Genomic DNA, 18,942 nt, shown 5'->3' on the forward strand with positions numbered 1-18,942 from the left:
ACTGTGTATGTGTGCATGTGTGTGTGCCAGAGTAAGAAAAACATTTTAATGATATAAAAGTATAGTAGTATTTAAGTTCAGTCACAGATATTGCATTTTTGATAACATCTTAAAATGTAATCTACGAGAGAAAATCAGTAAAGGTATAGAAGACTTGAACAACACTGTCAACCATCTTGACCTAATTGGCATTTATATAATCCTCCACCCAACAACAGCAGAATGCACATTCTTTTCAAGTACACCCAGAACATTTACCAAAATAGATCATCTTCTGGACCACAGAAAAGATTTTATTAAATTTAAAAGGGTTCAAATCATACAGAGTATGTTCTCTGGTCGCAATGGAATTAAATTTGAAATCCGTAACAGAGAGATTCTCTGGAAAATTCTAAAATATTTGGAAACTGAAGTTCCTATTGCGGCTCCATGGGTTAAGAACACAAATAGTATCCCTGAAGATGCAGGTTCAATCCCTCGCCTCTCTCAGTGGGTTAATGATCCAGCTTTGCCACAAGCTGCACCATAGGTCCCAGATGCAGCTCATATCCGGTGCTGCCGTGGCTGTGGCATAGGCCACAGTTGCAGCTCTGATTTGACCCTTGCCTCAGGAACTTGCATGTGCCACAGGTGCGACCTTTTAAAAAAATGAAATATTTGGAGGCTAAATAGAACACTTTAAAATAATCCATGGTCTAAAAAGAAATCAAAAGGGAAACTACAAAGTATATTTTAACTGAATGAAAATGAAAATACAACATATCAAAATTTATTAGATACCATTAAAGCAGTGCTTCATGGGAAATTAGAACACTAAAAAAACTCCATGTCATAAAGCAGGATCCACCTTATGAAATTGACAAAAGAGAAAATGAGCCTAAAGTAAGCAGAAGAATTGAATAATGAAAATCAGAGTGGGAATTGATAAAACTGAAAACAGAAAAACAACAGGAAAAAAATGATGAAACCAGAAACTCTTTATGAAAATCAGTAAGGTTGACCAGCCTTTGGCACAAGTGGTCAGGAAAAAGAGAGAAGATATAATTACCCAAATAAGGAAGGGAGAACCATCATCACTAAAGATTCTGTAAATATTAGAAGGATAATAAGGTAATGTCCTGAATAACTGAGGTATGCAGTCTCTAAGATGTTCCTCAATAAGTACTGCCTCCTGGTAGTCACTCTCTTGTGAAACCCCTTCACCTTGGGTATGGGCTAGAATTTCTGGTTTGCTTATTAATCTCCTTTGCAATAGGTTATAAAAAGACCATGGCTTCCATCCTAACTCTTTCACTCACTCACTCTGAGGGAAGCCATCTCCCATGTTATGAGCTGCCCTGTGGAGAGGCCCACAGGTCAAGGAACTGATGTGTCCAGTCTGAAGCCAGCAAGGACCTGAAGCTTATAAACAGTCTTGTCATTGAGCTTGAAAGTAGATCTTCTGAGGCCTGCTAATTGCACTGTGAATAAGTGTGGAAGCTGATGTTACCCCAGTCGAGCTTTGGAGGACTGCAGCCATGGCTGATCTCTTGACTGCATACTTGTGAGAGACCATGAGCCAGAGGCACCCTGCTAAGCTCTGCTTGTGTTAGAGAAATATTACTGGTTCTACACAAACTCTTCTAAAAAACTGAAAATAATGTTGCATTTCCTAACTCATTCTAATGAGACCAGCATTACCCTGATATCAAAATCTAATAAAGACATTAGAAGAGGGGAAAAAAAAAAAAACAACCATAGGCTCATGAATATAGATCCAAAATTCTTTTTTTTTTTTTCTTGCCAAATCTCTTTTCTTCTCTTTGGATAGTCTTATTTCTTTTTTTTTTAAAAAAAATTTTATTATAGTTGATTTACAGTGTTCTGTCAATTTCTGCTGTACAGCAAAGTGACCTAGTTATACATATATATACATTTTTTTCATATTATCTTCCATCATGTTCCATCACAAGTGACTAGGTATAGTTCCCTGTGCTATACAGCAGGAACTCATTAATTATCCACTCCAAATGCAATAGTTTGCATTTACTAACCCCAAACTCCCAGTCCATCCTACTCCCTCCCTCTCCCCCTTGGTAACCACAAATCGTTCTCCATGTCCATGGGTTTGTTTCTTTTCTGTAGATAGGTTCATTTGTGCCATATAGTAGAGTCCAGATGTAAGTGAGATAATATGGTATTTGTCTTTCTCTTTCTGACCTACTTCACTTAATGTGAGAGTCTTTGGTTCCATCCATGTTTCTGGAAATGGCATACTTTTGTTCTTTTTTATGGATGAGTAGTATTCCATGTGTGTATGTACCATGTCTTAATTCATTCATCTATTGTTGGACATTTAGGTTGTTTCCATGTCTTGGCTATTGCGAATAGTGCCGCAGTGAACATAGGTGTGCATGTATCTTTTTCAATGAAAGTTTTGTCCAGATATATGCCCAGGAGTGGGATCACTGGATCATATGGTAGTTCTATATTTAGTTTTCTGATATACCTCCATACTGTTTTCCATAGTGGTTGTACCAATTTACATCCCCACCAACAGTGTAGGAGGGTTCCCTTTTCTCCACGCATTTGTTATTTGTAGACTTAATAATGATTAGATCCAAAATTCTAAGCAAAATTTTAACAAATTCAGTACAACAAATATCAAAAGGATAATGCACCATGACAAAGTGAGGTTTATTCCAGGAATGCAAGGTTGGTTAAATATCCAAACATCAGTCAATATAATATACCATATTTACCAACTAAATATATGTATTTATATGTGTGTATATCATATCATATGTAGAATTATAATCTTAGCTCATTTATAATTATTAATCTTAGCTCAATTATAATCATGGCTCATGGTTAACGAATCTGACTAGGAACCATGAGGTTGAGGGTTCGATCCCTGGACTGGCTCAGTGGGTTAAGGATCTGCTGTTGCCATGAGCTGTGGTGTAGATCACAGATGAGGCTTGGATCCCGCGTTGCTGTGGCTCTGGCGTAGGCCGGCGGCTACAGCTCCGATTGGACCCCTAGCCTGGGAACCTCTGTATGCCACGGGAGCAGCCCTAGAAAAGGCAAACAGACAAAAAAACAACAACAAAAAAATACCGTTTACAGTAGCATCAAAAACATTAAATATTTAGGGATAAATCTAACTATGTGAAATATTTGTGCACTGAAAGCTATAAAGCATTGCTGAGAGAAATTAAAGAAATCCTAAATAAATGGAGAGATACTGTGTCCTGGATTGGAAGACTCAGTATTATTAATCCTCCCCTAATTGATCTATAGGCTAAACCCAATCATAGACACAATTCTAGCTGGCCCCTTTTTTTTTATATAAATTTGCAAGCTGGTTCTACAATTTATATGGCAATGTGAAGGACATAGAAAAGTCAAAACAACCTTAAAGATGAATAAAGTTGGAAGACTAGGACCATTTGACCTCAAGAGATTATTAATCTACATAACTGTAAATTATAAAGCAACAAACTATAACAAAGACAGTTTGGTATTGGTTAAAGATAGACATTTACATCAACAGACAGAAAAGAATCCAGAAATAAACCTATACATGTATGGGAAACTGCTATTCAAAAAGGGTGCAAAGGCAATTCAGTGGAGAAGGGAGAGTCAGTCTTTTCAACAAACGGTGCTGGAATAATCAGATACCCATATCCAAAAATGAACTTTGATCTGTATCTTGTAACATATTTGGAAATTAACTCAAAATGGATCATAAAATCTAAAACTGTAAAACTTCTCAAAGCATAGGAGAACAATTTTGTGACCTTGGAATAAAGCAAAGCTTTTTTAAAATTTTATTTCGTTTTTATTAGAATATACTTGACTTACAGTGTTGTGTCAATTTTTGCTGTATAGCCTAGTGACCCAGTTATACATATGTATACATTCTTCTTCTCATACTACCTTTCATCATGTTCTATCCCAAGCATTTGGGTATAGTTTCCTGTGCTGTACAGTAGGACCTCATTCTAAATGTAATAGTTTGCATCTACCAACCCTAAACACCCCATCCATCCCACTTCCTCCCCATTCCTGTTGGTGACCACAAGTCTGTTCTCCATGTGTGAGTCTATTTCTGTTCTGTAAATAGATTCTTTTGTGCCATATTTTAGATTCCACATATCAGTGATATCATACGGTATTTGCCTTTCTCTTTCTGACTTATTTCACTTAGTATGAGAATCTCTGGTTGTATCCATGTTGCTACAAATGGTATTATTTTGTTCTTTTTTGTGGTTGAGTAGTATTCCATTGTATATATATACCACATCTTCTTAATCCATTCATCTGTTGATGGACATTTAGGTTGTTTCTATGTCTTGGCTATTGTGAATAGTGCTGCTGTGAACACAGGAGTGCATGTATCTGTTTTTGTTTTTGTTTTTTTTTTTTTTGCCATTTCTTGGGCTGCTCCTGAGACATATGGAGGTTCCCAGGCTCGGGGTCCAATCGGAGCTGTAGCCACCAGCCTATGCCAGAGCCACAGCAATACGGGATCCGAGCCGCGTCTGCAACCTACACCACAGCTCACGGCAACGCCGGATCGTTAACCCACTGAGCAAGGGCAGGGATTGAACCCGCAACCTCATGGTTCCTAGTCGGATTCGTTAACCACTGCGCCATGACGGGAACTCCTGCATGCATCTTTTTGAATGAAAGTTTTGTGTGGATATATGCCCAGGAGCCAAACCTTTATTAGATACAACAATAAAAGCACACTCCATAAAAGAAAACTTTGGTAAGTTGACCTCATTAAAGTTAAAAACACCTTCTTCTAAAGAGAATCTTAAGAAAATAAAAAGAAAGCCACAGCCTGGAAGAAAATATTTGCAAGTCTTGTATCTGATAAAGAACTTATATCCAGAATATGTAAGTAACAGTAAAAATTGACAATAAAAAAATCCAACAACAAAAACGATGATTGAAGGATTTGAACAGATACTTCACCAAAGAAGATATATAGATGGCAGATAAACATGTGAAATGATGTTCAACACCATTAGTCCTTAGTGAAATGCAAACTAAACCCACAATGAAATATCACTACACACCTATTAGAGTGGCCGAAATTTTAAAAGACTGACTAAATCAAATCTTAACATATACCGCTGGTGGGAATGTATAGTATAACCACTTTGGAAAATAGTCTGGACGTTTCTTTAGTAGTTCAGCATATGCCCACTGTACGATCCAGTCATTCTGCTCTTAGGTTTTTACTTAGAGAAATGAAACTATATGTCTGTATAAAGTCATGTATACTATGTTCATAATAGCTTTATTTGTAATAGCCAGAAACTGGAAATAGCACAAACATCTATCAACAGGTGCATGGAGAAAGAAATTGTGGTATGTCCATACAATGGAGTACTACTCAATAAAATAATTATTAATACTTGGAACAACATGGATGGATCTCAAAATCATTGTGCTGCGTGGAAGAAGCCAGGCAACGAAGATTACACACTGTGCAATACCAATTATATGAAATTCTAGAAAATTAATCTATTGTTCACTAATCTGTAGTGACAGAAATTAGATGAGTGGTTGCCTGAAGGTGAGGGTAGTACAGAAGGGCAGGAAGGAGGGATGACCAAGAGATCTGTGGAAACTTTTGGGAGTGATGGATATATGTTCATTACCTTGATCGTGGTGAATATTTCACAACTATATGCATATATCAAAACTTATCAAATAACGTACTTTTAAAAAGTCATGTATTTTATTGTATGTCGGTTGTACTCAATGAAGCTGTTAAAAAATGTAGTCTACAAACATTCTTTTTTTTCTGAGAAGATTCTCATGAGGGAAAAAGCACACCATTTATGGTGTCCTTTTCCAAAGGGCCTTCTAGGTGACCTAAAACCTATCTGATACCTGTGCTGGACATTAATGACTGCTATAGGAGGATGCACACTTTTTTTTCCTGGATTTCCTCATGCAGTTTAACAAGGATCATGATAACTCTTGGAGCAAAGCACATCTTTCAGGTCCAGAGGGACATTCTATTGGTGCTTCTTCTGAAATGCATAAAATAAGGGCAATGCCATAAGTTCTACATGAAGCTAAACTTGTTCAATTGAAAGACTATTTTATTTTGAGACCTTATCTCACTATCACTTGTAATAATGATTGTAGGTGGTAGTTATTTTCAGAATTAAAATAGCCTTCCTACAATAATCCTCAGTATCTGGGGTTTTTACTATCTGGGAAATCAAGAAGTTTGAGTAATAAGACTTGTGTAGGGTATGAGACTTTGTCCTACTTGAAAGTTAATAGCTTAACATGTTACTGTTTTATGCTAGCAAAAGACACGAGACTCTTTGGGTCAGAAACCAAGTACTTCAGAGTGCCTTTTATGGCTCAGTGATTAACGAACCTGACTAGGAACCATGAGGATGCAGGTTCGATCCCTGGCCTCACTCAGTGGGTTTAGGATCCAGCATTGCTGTGAGCTGTGGTATAGGTCACAGATGTGGCTTGGATCTGGCGTTGCTGTGGCTGTGGCATAGGCCAGCAACTGGGTAGCTCCAATTTGACCCCTAGCCAGGGCACTTCCACATGCTGTGGGTGGAGTCCTAAAAAGACAGGAAAGAAAGAAAGAAAGAAAGAAAGAAAGAAAGAAAGAAAGAAAGAAAGAAAGAAAGGAAGGAAGGAAGAAGGAAGGAAGGAAGGAAGGAAGGAAGGAAGGAAGGAAGGAAGATAGAAAGGAAGAAAGAAAGAAGGAAAGAGAGAGAGAGGGAGGGAGGGAGGGAGAAAGAAAGGAAGAAAGGAAGAAAGAAAGAAGGAGAGAGAGAGAGAGGAGGGAGGGAGGGAGGGAGGGAGAAAGAAAGAAAGAAAGAAAAAAAAGAAAGAAAGAAAGAAAGGAAGGAAGAAAGGAAGAAAAGAAAAGAAAGAAAGAGCCAAAAAAAAGGAAAGAAAGAAAGAAAGAAACAGAGTACTTTATTACTCATGGTAGAAAGAATAGTTAGAGCTTCACTTTGGGTTTGTGCTGGTTCCCATGCCCCCAGTCCTATGCGATGGTGTAGGGCCCATGATGGATCATGCTTGTGCACACAGGGGGCTGCCAATAAAGGATAGGAACCCAAACCTTGGGAATTCACCACTTTTTTTGTTTTTGTCCACAGCCATAGCATATGGAAGTTCCCAGGCCAGGGATTGAGCCTGAGTCACTGCAGTGACAATGCTGGCTCCTTAAGCTACTGTGCCACAAGAGAACTCCCTGTTTTTTTGTCACCACTTTTACCGTAAGTCGTAACAAACTTTTTCTTTGTCTGGGGGTCGGGGGAAGGTGGTGATACCCCATCCTTCAAGGTTGCTCACTGCAAACACAGCCCTGAGAAATGATCTGCGTAAAGAACAGTCAGGGCCTTGTCTGTGAGCCTACCCAGCAAGGATGTGCTTTGCTGATGAGGGCACATGACAGATTGTATCTCCCAACACTGCAAGGAGGCATCTGCCACCTCTGCCTGCACCCTGGATTGGAGTGGCAGCCAGAGACCCAGATGCTGCTAAATGGCTGAAGTATATCCATCTCTCAACCATGCCTCCTTCCTGGGTAGGTTCCTCACACAGGTCCTCTGGCAGAATTCGACAGAGCTAAAATATTCAATGTTCAGTGAATTCAGGCAGTTTATTCATGAGTTACTTCCTGTACCCTGCTCTATGTGTTCACTTTGCCTTCAGAAAGTCCAGCAGACAGTATGAGTCATGGTTCTCAAGCACGTTATTGTTGTACTCTTCTGAGAATCCCTCTGACTCCCCAGGTTTCGTATTATTTTTCATTATCATAAAAAGGCCTTGGGGTTCCCTGGTGACACAGCAAGATAAGGATCTGACATCCCTGCAGTGCCTCAGGCCACTGCTGTGGTGCGGGTTCAATCCCTGGCCCAGGAACTTCCACATGCTTCAGGCACGGCTGTTAAAAAGAGGAGGGAGAATAAAAAGGCTTTGATGTCCTCATACTTTTGAGAAGGATTAGACTCAACCTCATCTTTTCTTTACTCTTTCCATGCCTGAAAGCTTTATATTATCACCTGAGTGAAGTTTATCCATCAATGGCGATAGTAAATATTTACTGAGCTGAATACCTACTGTGCTCAGGATACTATGTAAAATGTGATTAAGGGTTCCTGGAAGGTTCAAAAACATCACCTGGGTGGAAAAACATGAGCAAGTCCAAAAGGAACATTTTGTTTTTTAAAAATAGCTTTTCAAAAAAGAATGCCTTGCTATGCTCCTTTCATATTGATTGTTTCAAGTCTGTCTTCTGTGTGGTTTGAGTAATTGGAGCTGAAGGGAAGGTGACTGGGAAGAAAGAGGTTCTGATCCTGTTGGCAACAACAACAACAAAGTTTTCGTTTGTACTTTGCCCTACAAGGATTTCTGGGATGTTCTCTGTAATCCAGTGTTTGATGGTTATTGGCCAAGAGGGAAGAAGGGGAGCCAGTCAGGCCTAGAATATATACCACCCTTTTAACTCAATTTGGGGAAATAATGCAGCAGGGCCAAGGACTGATTGAGAGAGGAGTGATCAGGAAAGCCTTATCCAAAAAGGCGTTTAGGAGTTCCCATCGTGGTGCAGTGGTTAACGAATCCAACTAGGAACCATGAGGTTGCAGGTTCGGTCCCTGCCGTTGCTCAGTGGGTTAATGATCCAGCATTGCCGTGAGCCATGGTGTAGGTCACAGAGGCGGCTCAGATCCTGCGTTGCTGTGGCTCTGGCATAGGCCGGTGGCTACAGCTCCAGTTAGGCCCCTCGCCTGGGAACTCCATATGCCACGGGAGTGGCCCCAGAAAAGGGAAAAAGACCAAAAAAAAAAAAAGGGAAAATAAGTCTAAGGTTCATAGTTGGAAAATATTACATCAGTTATTACATCCAAAGGATTGAGCTTGGAGCCAAATATAAGTGGTGTATCATGAGGTCAAAAGGCATTGATACGCAGGGATGTTGCTGGAAAGGAGATGTGAAATAGAAATGAGGTGAAAAGATCCTGGATTGTGAACAGAGATGAGGCCTTCTTGGTACCGGTTGTAGGATGCAATATGATATGGATGAGTCAGCAGAAGATAATGGATCAGAATCTAGATGAATACATCCGAGTAGTTCTACAAAGTCGTCTCATGCTGTTTGTCCATCCTACAGTCAGTCCTAAAATAATGTCTCTAGGTGAAGTAGACACACTCTCATTTGTGCCCCCACTCTTATAGATAGACACACCATTACCCTGTCACAGCTCACTGGATTGAGAGGAGAAGGGCTCTGTCTCTTTTACCAGATAATGACCTGTTAGAGTTTAAGACCACCTCTTATTAATCTTTATATCTCTTTTGTGCCTGGGTTATACTCCATGTTTCCTGAGTGAACAAATTAAATGGCCCAGAATGTAGACTATGATGGTAATGATAAATTCTTAGAAGACAGACTTTTTCTTTTTTTTCTTTTTTTTGTAATTTTTTTCTTTTTCTTTTTTTTTTTTTTGTCTTTTTGCCTTTTCTGTGGCCGCTCCTGCAGCATATGGAGGTTCCCAAGCTAGGGGTCTAATCAGAGCTGTAGCTGCTGGCCTACACCAGAGCCATAGCAACGTGGGATCTGAGCCATGTCTGCGACCTACACCACAGCTCACGGCAACGCTGGATCCTTAACCCACTGAGCAAGGCCAGGGATCGAACCCGCAACCTCATGGTTCCTAGTCAGATTCGTTAATTGCTGCGCCACAATGGGGACTCCAGACAGACTTTTTCATTCTTTAATTTTAATACAGTATCAATTCTACATCAAATTGTGCCATAAATAAGCAGTTGCTTTCCGTTGTTCTCTTTTCTGCTCCTGGTGGTTGCTCCCACCAGGAGTCTGAGGAGTGACAGCCAGAGCCTGAGATTTCCAGTTCTTCGGTTGTGGCCCTTCACTGTAAACTATCTTTCCTGTCTCGTCATGCCACTAAAATCTGTCTGCTCTTGACGCCCTATTGGCCACAGAGTTCAGTACTTTTAGAAGCTCTCCTCATAATTAGGTTGTTACAGATGTGCCTGTTGTTTTAACAATATCTATTGAATTAGTCAGCAATGTATCAGATACTGTTCTAGGTGCTGGGATGACATCACAGAACAAAGTAGGCAAAAGACCCTTTCCCTTGCTTTCCTAGAGGGGAGGGCAGACGGTAAATAAATTGTTAAATAAATGGGATGTTAGTGATAAGTGCAAAAAAGTAAAAGAAAATTGAATGGGAAAGATCAAGGTAATAGCTGCTATTTCAGAAGAGAAGGCTTAACTGAGAAAGTAACCTTTGAATATAGCTTGGAAGGCATAAAAATCAAGTTATGAGGTGAAGACCATTTCAAGCAAAGGGAACAGGATATGCAAAGGCCTTGAGGTAGGAATATACCCAGTGTCCAAGGAAAAGCAAGGAGGCCAGTGTGGCTGGAGCAGAGTATGAGGCAGAGAATAGAAGAAGATGAGGTCAGAGAGGTAATGAGCCAGATCCTATGGGATCTTGTAGGTCAATGTACTGACTTTGGTATTTACTCCATGTGTTATGGGGAGCCATTGTAGAGTTTGGAACTGAGGAATGACATGACCTGACATTTAATTGGAAAATTGGCTGCTTGATCAAGAATAGACTTTAACATTTAAGAGTACCTATAGCGCTCCCTGAAATAAAAGCATACTCCTTAAGGTAACTTGATTCAAGAACAGAGTGGCTAAAAAAGGAATTTTCGCTTAACCAGGCCCCAAAATTGCATGAGCCAGTGGTCTGTGACAAATCTATGTATCAATTACTAGTTCTATTTTCTTATTGAACATTGACAATACACTAGGAAAAGATAAGCAGTATCTCTAACATGGAAAATCATAAAATATTTTTGAGAGTGTAAAGAAGTTCTAAATAAATAAAGGATGTATTATATTTATATATCAGAAGATTTAATATTATAAATATAATTGCAGCCAGATTGATATATAGATTCAGTGTAATTGCAGTAAAGATTCCAACAATTTTTTTTTCTTTTCTGGTAGAACATAGCAAATTGACCCTCAAATTTATATGGAAATTCAAATGGCCAAAAATAGCCTGGAAAAAATGGGCAAGGCTAGAGGATTTCCTCTTTGAGATATTAAGATGCATTATAAAGCTAGTAACTAAGACAGGCTAAGGATGCTATTGGAGCAAGGATAGACAAATAGACCAGTGGAACAGAACAGGGAGAATAATTTTAATTGGTACTAAGTCAGTTGGCCATCCACATGGAGAAAATATGAAACTTGAATCCTACCTCAACCAAATCATCTGCAGGTGGACTGTAGATATAAATGGAAAAATCAAACAAGCTTCAGGAAGATGATGTAGAATATTTTTGTGAACTGGGGGCAAGAAAACATGTCTGAAATAGAGCACAAAAAGTGCTGTGCAGAAAAGAAAGACCATTAAATTGCTTTATATAAATACCAAAAACATCAATTCATTAAAGGACACCACTAAGAGAGGGAAAAAAGCAAGCCATAGAATGGGAGCGTATATTTAGAATGCATGTATCATCAAAAGATTTTTATCCAGAATAACGAACTATGTACGAGTCAATAAGAAAAACAGAGAAAAAAATTTTAAATGAGCTAAAGATCTGAACAGCCACTTCACAAAGGAATATATCCAGGTAGCCAATAGAAAATGAAAAAGAGCTCAGCTTCATTAGTCATCAGAGAAATGCATAGTAAAGGCACAGTAAAGAAACGTCTACTCACTTAAATGTTTACAATAAAAAAGACTGAAACATCAAGTGTTGGGAAGAATGAGGAGCATCTGGAATTCTCATGCATTATTATGGGAGTATATGTATTGTTATAGTGCCTTTACAAAACTGTTCAGAATCTACCAAACCTGAACATGCCCTCTGTCACAGAAGTTCCAGAAATTACATATATGTAGCCACCAAAATATGTATACTAGAATATTCTTATCAGCGTTATTTCTAATAAGTCCAAACTGGAAACTCCTCAACTGTCAAGCAACAGTTTAATGTCTAGCATGGTATTTTCACTGATTGGCTATTACACAACCATTAGAATATAATAGTCTTGGACTACATACAACAATATGGATAGCTCACAAAAATAATGTTAAGCAAAAGCCAAGCACAAAGATTGCACCTATATGATTCCACTTCATATGGTATATAATACCAGGTAAAACTGTCTATGAGGTAAGAAGTCAGAATAGTAGTAACCTTGGAGGTTGAGGGGAGAGTTAGGGGAGCATAGTTGACAGAAGGGAACTAGAAGAAGGCTTCTGGGAAATGCGTTCATTTCTTGACCTGCGTGCTGTCTGCACAGGTGTGTCAGTTTCCAAAAATTCATTGAATTGTACACTTATAGTATATACATTTTTCTTTTTATTGAGGTATAATTGATTTATGATATTATATTAGTTTCAGGTATACAACAAAGTGATTCAAAATTTTGTGGATTATACTCCATTTAAAGTTATTATAAATCCCCTTTGATCGTGGTGTATGAACCTTAATGTATTGTTGGATTCAATTTGCTAGTATTTTGTTGAGGATTTTGCATCCATGTTCATTAGTAATATTGGCCTGCAATTTTCTTTCCTTGCAATGTCTTTGTCTGGTTTTGGTATCAGGGTTATGCTGGCCTCATAGAATGGTTTGGAAGTGTTCCCTCCTCTGCAGCTTTTTGGAATAGTTTCAGAAGGGCAGGTGTTAACTCTTCTCTGAACATTTGGTAGAATTCACCTGTGAAGCCATTTGGTCCTGGACTTTGTCTTTTAATTACTGATTCAATTGCATTACTGATAATTGGTTTGCTCATATTTTTTATTTCTTCATGATTTAGTCTTGGGAGACTGTACCTTTCTAAGAATTTGTGCATTTCTTCTAGGTTGTCCATTTTATTGGCATGTAGTTGTTCATAGTAGTCTTTTATGATCTTTTCTATTTCTCTGATGTCAGTTGTGACTTCATTTTCATTTCTGGTTTTATTGATTTGGGGGCTTGCTTTCTCTCTCTCTTTCTCCCTCCCTCTCTCCCTTTTTCATAAACCTGGCTAAAGGTTTATAAATTTTGTTTATTTCTCAAAGAACCAATGTGGGACTCAAACCCGTTGCGTCTTGGGGAGAACTTTTGCAATTGTAATTATCCTCCATTGTGGGTGACACACTAGGGGTACGGGTCTTGACTATACCATAACTCTGCCCCTTCTACCCCATTTCATTGTGGTTCCTTCTTTATATTTTTAGTAGTAGAGAATCTTTTCTGCTAAATCTTGTCTTTTTCATCAATAGTTTCTCTATAAATAGTTGTAATTTTGGTGTCACATGAGAGGGTTTTCCTGCTCTGCCCTCTTGGCCTGAACTTGCGCATTTGTTTATATTTTTTTCACCAAAAGTTTTAAAAGTTATCTTTGAGTTTCCTAAAAAGACAAAAAGGAAACATATAAAAGGAGGATATGTGTTAGTTTATCAGTAGAGCTAAAATTATTTTTTAATACTATTTTCTGAAAAAAATTCTCACTTTAGGTTTCACATCATGGACATTGAAGGATATAGTTGATAGTTTTATTGTAAGTGCAAAAGTGAATTGCATAAGGCTTTCTTATGACATCACTGATAGGTGTAAAAAATTAAGAATTTATGTGTATCAAGAGGACATCAGTAAATAACTCCAAAAGCACAGCAGCAAAAGAAAAACAAATACATTCAGTGCCATCAGAATTTGTGCTTCAAAGAATGCTATCAAGAAAGCAGAAGGTATATACTTAAGAAAATGAAAACACAGGTCCACAAAAAAATTTGGACATAAATGTTCATAGCAGCATTATTCATAATAGCCCCAGAGCAGAAACAACCCAAATGTTCATCAACTGATGAATGGATAAATGAAACGGTATATTCATAATGAAATGTTATTCTCAAAAAAAAAAAATCAAGTGCTGATTCATGATACAACATGGATGAACCTCCAAAACATGTTGAGTGAAAGAGTCCAATCACAAAGGACCAGGAGTTCCCATAGTGGTTTAGCAGAAATGAACCCAACTAGTATCCATGGAGATGCAGGTTCGATCCTTGGCATTGCTCAGTGGGTTAAGGATCTGGTGTTGCCATGAGCTGTGATGTAGGTCACAGACACAGCTCGTATCCCACGTTTCTGTAGCTGTAGCATAGGTCGGCATCTGTTAACTTCAATTTGACCCCTAGCCTGGAACTTCCATGTGCTGTAGGTGCAGTCCTAAAAAAAAAAAAAAAAAAAAAAAAAAAAAAAAAAAAAAAAAAAAAACCCATGACCATATATTGTATGATGCCATTTATATAAAATGTCAGAATAGATAAATCTATAGAGACAGAGAGTACATTAGTGATCGTCCATGGTTGAGGAAAATTAACGCTATGAGGTATACACCAAATGATTTAAATTTTAAAGGTAATGTTAAGATAAAGATGTGAAGCTATAAAATTTTTATTTGCTTATGGTGAGAGTACAATTTGGTACAGCCACTTTGGAAAGTAATTTGGCAATATCTTTTTTTTCCCTGTAAAATGTATATTCTTCCAGTTTTATTGAAATATAATTGACATGCAGCACTGTATAAGTTTAAAGTGTACAGCATTATGATCTGAGTTACATATATCATGAAATGATTATCCTAATAAGTTTAATGACCATCTATCATCTCATAGAGATACAAAATTAAAGAAATAGAAAAAGGTTTTCCTTTTGTTGAGAACTCTTAAGACTTACTCTATTAACAACTTCCATATATAACATATAGCAGTGCTCATTATATTTATCATGTTATACCTTACATCCCTAGCATTTATTTATCTTATATGGTACATCTTCTAAAATTAACTATTCATGTACCCTGTTACCCAACAAATACACTTCTAAATTATTCCTGTGAGAAATGTATGTACTTTTATACCAAAAATTGTTTAAAGAAAATTCACAGTAGCATTACTTGTAGTCACCCCAAATGTCCTTCAGTAGTAGAAGGAATAAGTCAGTTATGGTATATTCTTGCAATGAAATACTATTGAGCAATGAAAATGAATGTGTAGTTATCACCCAGCAACATGGCCAGCTTTTACAAACAACGTCAAATTTAAAAATCCAGCCACAAAAGAACATGTACTATATGATTCCCTTTAAATAGAGTTTAAAAGTAAACATAACTAAAATATAGTGTTAAATGTCAAGATAGTGGTTTACCTTTTTTTTGGCCACACTCATGGTATGTGGAAGTTCCTTGGCCAGGGATCAAACCCATGCTGTAGCAGCAACCTGAACCACTGTAGTGACAACACCAGATCCTTAACCTGCCAACCACCAGGGAACTCTATAGTGGTTTACCTTTAGAGAGGAAGACAGGGTTAATAATTACGAGTAGAGGTTTTGAGAGATGTTGAAATGTTCTTTTTCTTGACTGGGGTGATAGTTCCATGGATTTTTCTTTGTGATAATTCACTGAGCTAAACATTTATAATTCATGCCCTTAAAAAATACCCTTCCTAGCTCCCAATTATTTTTTTTTTAAAGTCAACTTGTCAGGAATCTATGAGTGTAGGAGTCATGAATAGGAAATGGCAGTGTCTTCAGGGGACTTTTGTACATGAGGACAAAGAATCAGTTTCTAAATAGCTCTTTTACATAATGCCAGATGTCCACATGTATTCACCTGCTTCCCATAATGACCTTTCTTACTTTGATCAAATTACTGCATTAGGATTTGTTCTTAAATTTCCAGTTCCTTTTGCTTTCATAAATGTAGCTGAGCATCGAATTTTCACTTAATTTGGATGTTAACAAGATTAGACAGTGATCTGGCATTAATCGGTTTCTGATCCTATTCTATGGCTTTTTCCATCTCTATCCCACCAAAGAGCTTGCTTTCTGGAGGGAGGGAGGTTTTCAGAGAGTAGACGTTGTTCAGGCACTTTGAATTTTGCCATGATCAATGGAGAAAGATGCTATTCTTGGATGCGCGCATGTGCGTGTGTGTGTATGTGTGTGTTTGTGTGTGTGTTGGGAAGACGTGGTGATCAGGATGCTAATCTATGCACAGTGACCTTTGTTTCTATCTGACTGAGCAGATGTAGGAATTAATCATTGTCACTCCTGGATGCTGTGGCTGCAGCTGTCCCCCACTGCTTTTCTGCCCCTGATAGATTTATTAGAACATTTTGTTTGCTAGAAAACATGCCTCAGCAGAGAAGAATTGGCAAATTAGAGAGGCTTATCTGTGAATATAATTTTCTAGAAACATTTTTCTTCTACACATCAGTACTTATAGACTCTTTAAAAGAAGACTAAAGAGAGAAAAGAAAAACAAACTTGTAATATTGTTTATGTAACATCTGAACAGTTATGTCTCATCCTGAGAAATTTCACATTGGACCGGTATCGTGACTGTAGAGCCTACAGCTGCAAAGAACGGATTGCCTTCCAACCTCCATATGCGTCTTCTTTTGGTAACTGCCCCACATCCCCACCTGTGCTTAACTTTCAACTATCAGTTTGGTCCCACCTCTGGAATCTGGGCATCCTTTGACTCTAGGCACAAGAAAATAAGTGGTGTAAATTAGTGCTAAATCTGTGTTAGAACAGGCTCCACTAACAACTTTCAGACTTTAACTAACACTGTCTGGCCCCCAAGCAGTCCTGCAGCCCTACCCAAGGTGATATTGACACCAGCCTGGATAGAAATCAAAGTAGCCACACCATTTTGGATGTTGGGAGTCAGCTCCAGAATCCAGTGTAAATTTCCTGGGTCAAGCCTATTTGTTTTCATTTCCCTGCCTCTCTATATCAAATCAGCACATCCTAGGGCAGAGGCTAAAGGGGAACATCCAGTGCCTCTTTAGAGTCTGTTCATTCCTTTCTGGTGGCCCACTGCCTGCCAGAATCCTAGATCTCTCCCTTAGATATCTACACTAGCCTGTGGTGTCCCCTCCCCTTCTGGTACCACCCCTTACTCACTGAGTTCTCTGCAAATTTTCTGTATTTCCCAACCCTGCTTGACAGACGTTGAGTTTCACTTACAGTTTACTATTTTGTTGACCTTTTTGTATTTCTCTTCCTCAAAACAATCTCCTGGTTTTAGAACAGACATCCTTGCATGTTCAAACCCTAAATTACCATGCTTGTTCTTCCTTTCATGCTCCCAGTATCTGGTTTGTGTGGTCTAATCTCAAGAGTCTGCCTAGACTCCTGAATTCAAACTCTCCTGATTTAACCTCTTCGGCCACTATTTGATCCCCAATTCTGACCATCTTTCTGTCTCTGGCAGTGATACCAAGTACCTTATTAGGAGAACACAGGTTAATCTCTTGGTGTTACCTTTCTAGAGTTTGGGCCCATCTTCCCCATAAAAAAGAAACAAATAATCCAAGTTGTCCACTGATAGATGAATGGATAAACAAAATGTGATGTATACATACAATGGAATATTATTCATCCTTCAAAAGGAACGAAATTGACATGAGTTACAACACAGATGTATCTTGAGGACATGAAGTTAAGCCAGTCACCAAAAGACAAATAGTACTATTATATATAGAATGGATAAATAACAAGGTCCTACTATATAGCATAGGGAACTATATTCAGTATCCTGAGATAAACCATAAGGGAAAAGAATATAAAAAAGAATATATATATATATATATAAGTGAAAAAAATGGAATCACTTTTCTGTATAGCAGAAATTTATACAACACTGTAAATCACTACACTTAAATAAAAAAAATTTTTTTAAACCCCAAAAGATAAATACCATATGCATCTGCTTATATGAGATATCTAAAGTAGTCAAACTCATAGAAATAGAAAATAGAATGGGAGTTCCCATCGTGGCTCAGTGGTTAACGAATACAACTAGGAACCATGAGGTTGTGGGTTCGATCCCTGGCCTTGCTCAGTGGGTTAAGGATCTGGCGTTGCCGTGAGCTGTGGTGTAGGTCACAGACTCAGATCAGATCCCGCGCTGCGGTGGTTGTGGCATAGGCTGGTGGCTACAGCTCCGATTAGACCCCTAGCCTTGGAACCTCCATATGCCATGGGAGCAGCCCTAGACAAGGCAAAAAGACCAAAAAAAAAAAAAAAGAAAATAGAATGGTTGTTGCCAGGGCTTGGGAGAAGGAGGGAGAAATGAGGAATTGTTGTTTAATGGGTGTAGAGTTTCAGTTTTGCAAGATGAATTGGTCACACAACAATGCGAATATAATTAATAGTACTGAACTGTACACTTAAACATGGTTAAGATGGTAAATTTTATGTTGTCTTATAGTATGTAATTTTATTTTTATTTTACCACAATTAAAATCTTTTTTTTTTTTTTTTTTGTCTTTTTTGCTATTTCTTTGGGCCGCTCCCACGGCATGTGGAGGTTCCCAGGCTAGGGGTCGAATCGGAGCTGTAGCCACTGGCCTACACCACAGCCACAGCAACGCAGGATCCGAGCCGCGTCTGCAACCTACACCACAGCTCACGGCAACGCTGGATCATTAACCCACTGAGCAAGGGCAGGGACCGAACCCGCAACCTCATGGTTCCTAGTCGGATTCGTTAACCTCTGCGCCACAACGGGAACTCCAAAATCTTTTTTAAATTTGAAAGAGAAAAAGAAAAACTCTTATTAGTCGTAACTTATTCTGATAAAGTAATCTATTATGGGGCCATTTTCCTAAAACTGTATTTTATTGCCTGTACTGTCTCTCAGGGGGATAATGATAAGGATCATCCTTAGATCACAATCTGCTTTGTGAAGTTGTTACTTTATTTCTCAAGCCCTAACTTTGCATTTCTGAGTCTTTAAATGGTATCTTCTCTTTCAAGTGTTCCAGGATTTCCTTTTACCATAAACAAGATCCCGATCACCACTCTCTAATTCCAGAACAATTTTATTACCCTAAAAGG

The 18,942-nt window shown here is 38.3% G+C and overlaps 1 protein-coding gene across 10 annotated transcripts in view; it reads left to right on the forward strand.

The window, feature by feature from the left end:
- The window catches only part of GPR156 (G protein-coupled receptor 156), a 99,747-nt gene that overhangs the window by 36,953 nt on the left and 43,852 nt on the right, over positions 1-18,942 (forward strand). Inside the window, exon 2 of one of the 10 annotated variants that reach the window (XM_021070319.1) lies at positions 16,391-16,496. The exons of the other annotated variants lie outside the window; for them this stretch is intronic. The gene's annotated coding sequence lies outside the window, so the exon portion shown is untranslated. The remainder of the gene's footprint in view (positions 1-16,390; positions 16,497-18,942) is intronic. 10 annotated transcript variants of the gene reach the window in all.

This window comes from Sus scrofa, chromosome 13, assembly GCF_000003025.6.
Source record: "Sus scrofa isolate TJ Tabasco breed Duroc chromosome 13, Sscrofa11.1, whole genome shotgun sequence".
NCBI classification, from domain to species: domain Eukaryota; kingdom Metazoa; phylum Chordata; class Mammalia; order Artiodactyla; family Suidae; genus Sus; species Sus scrofa.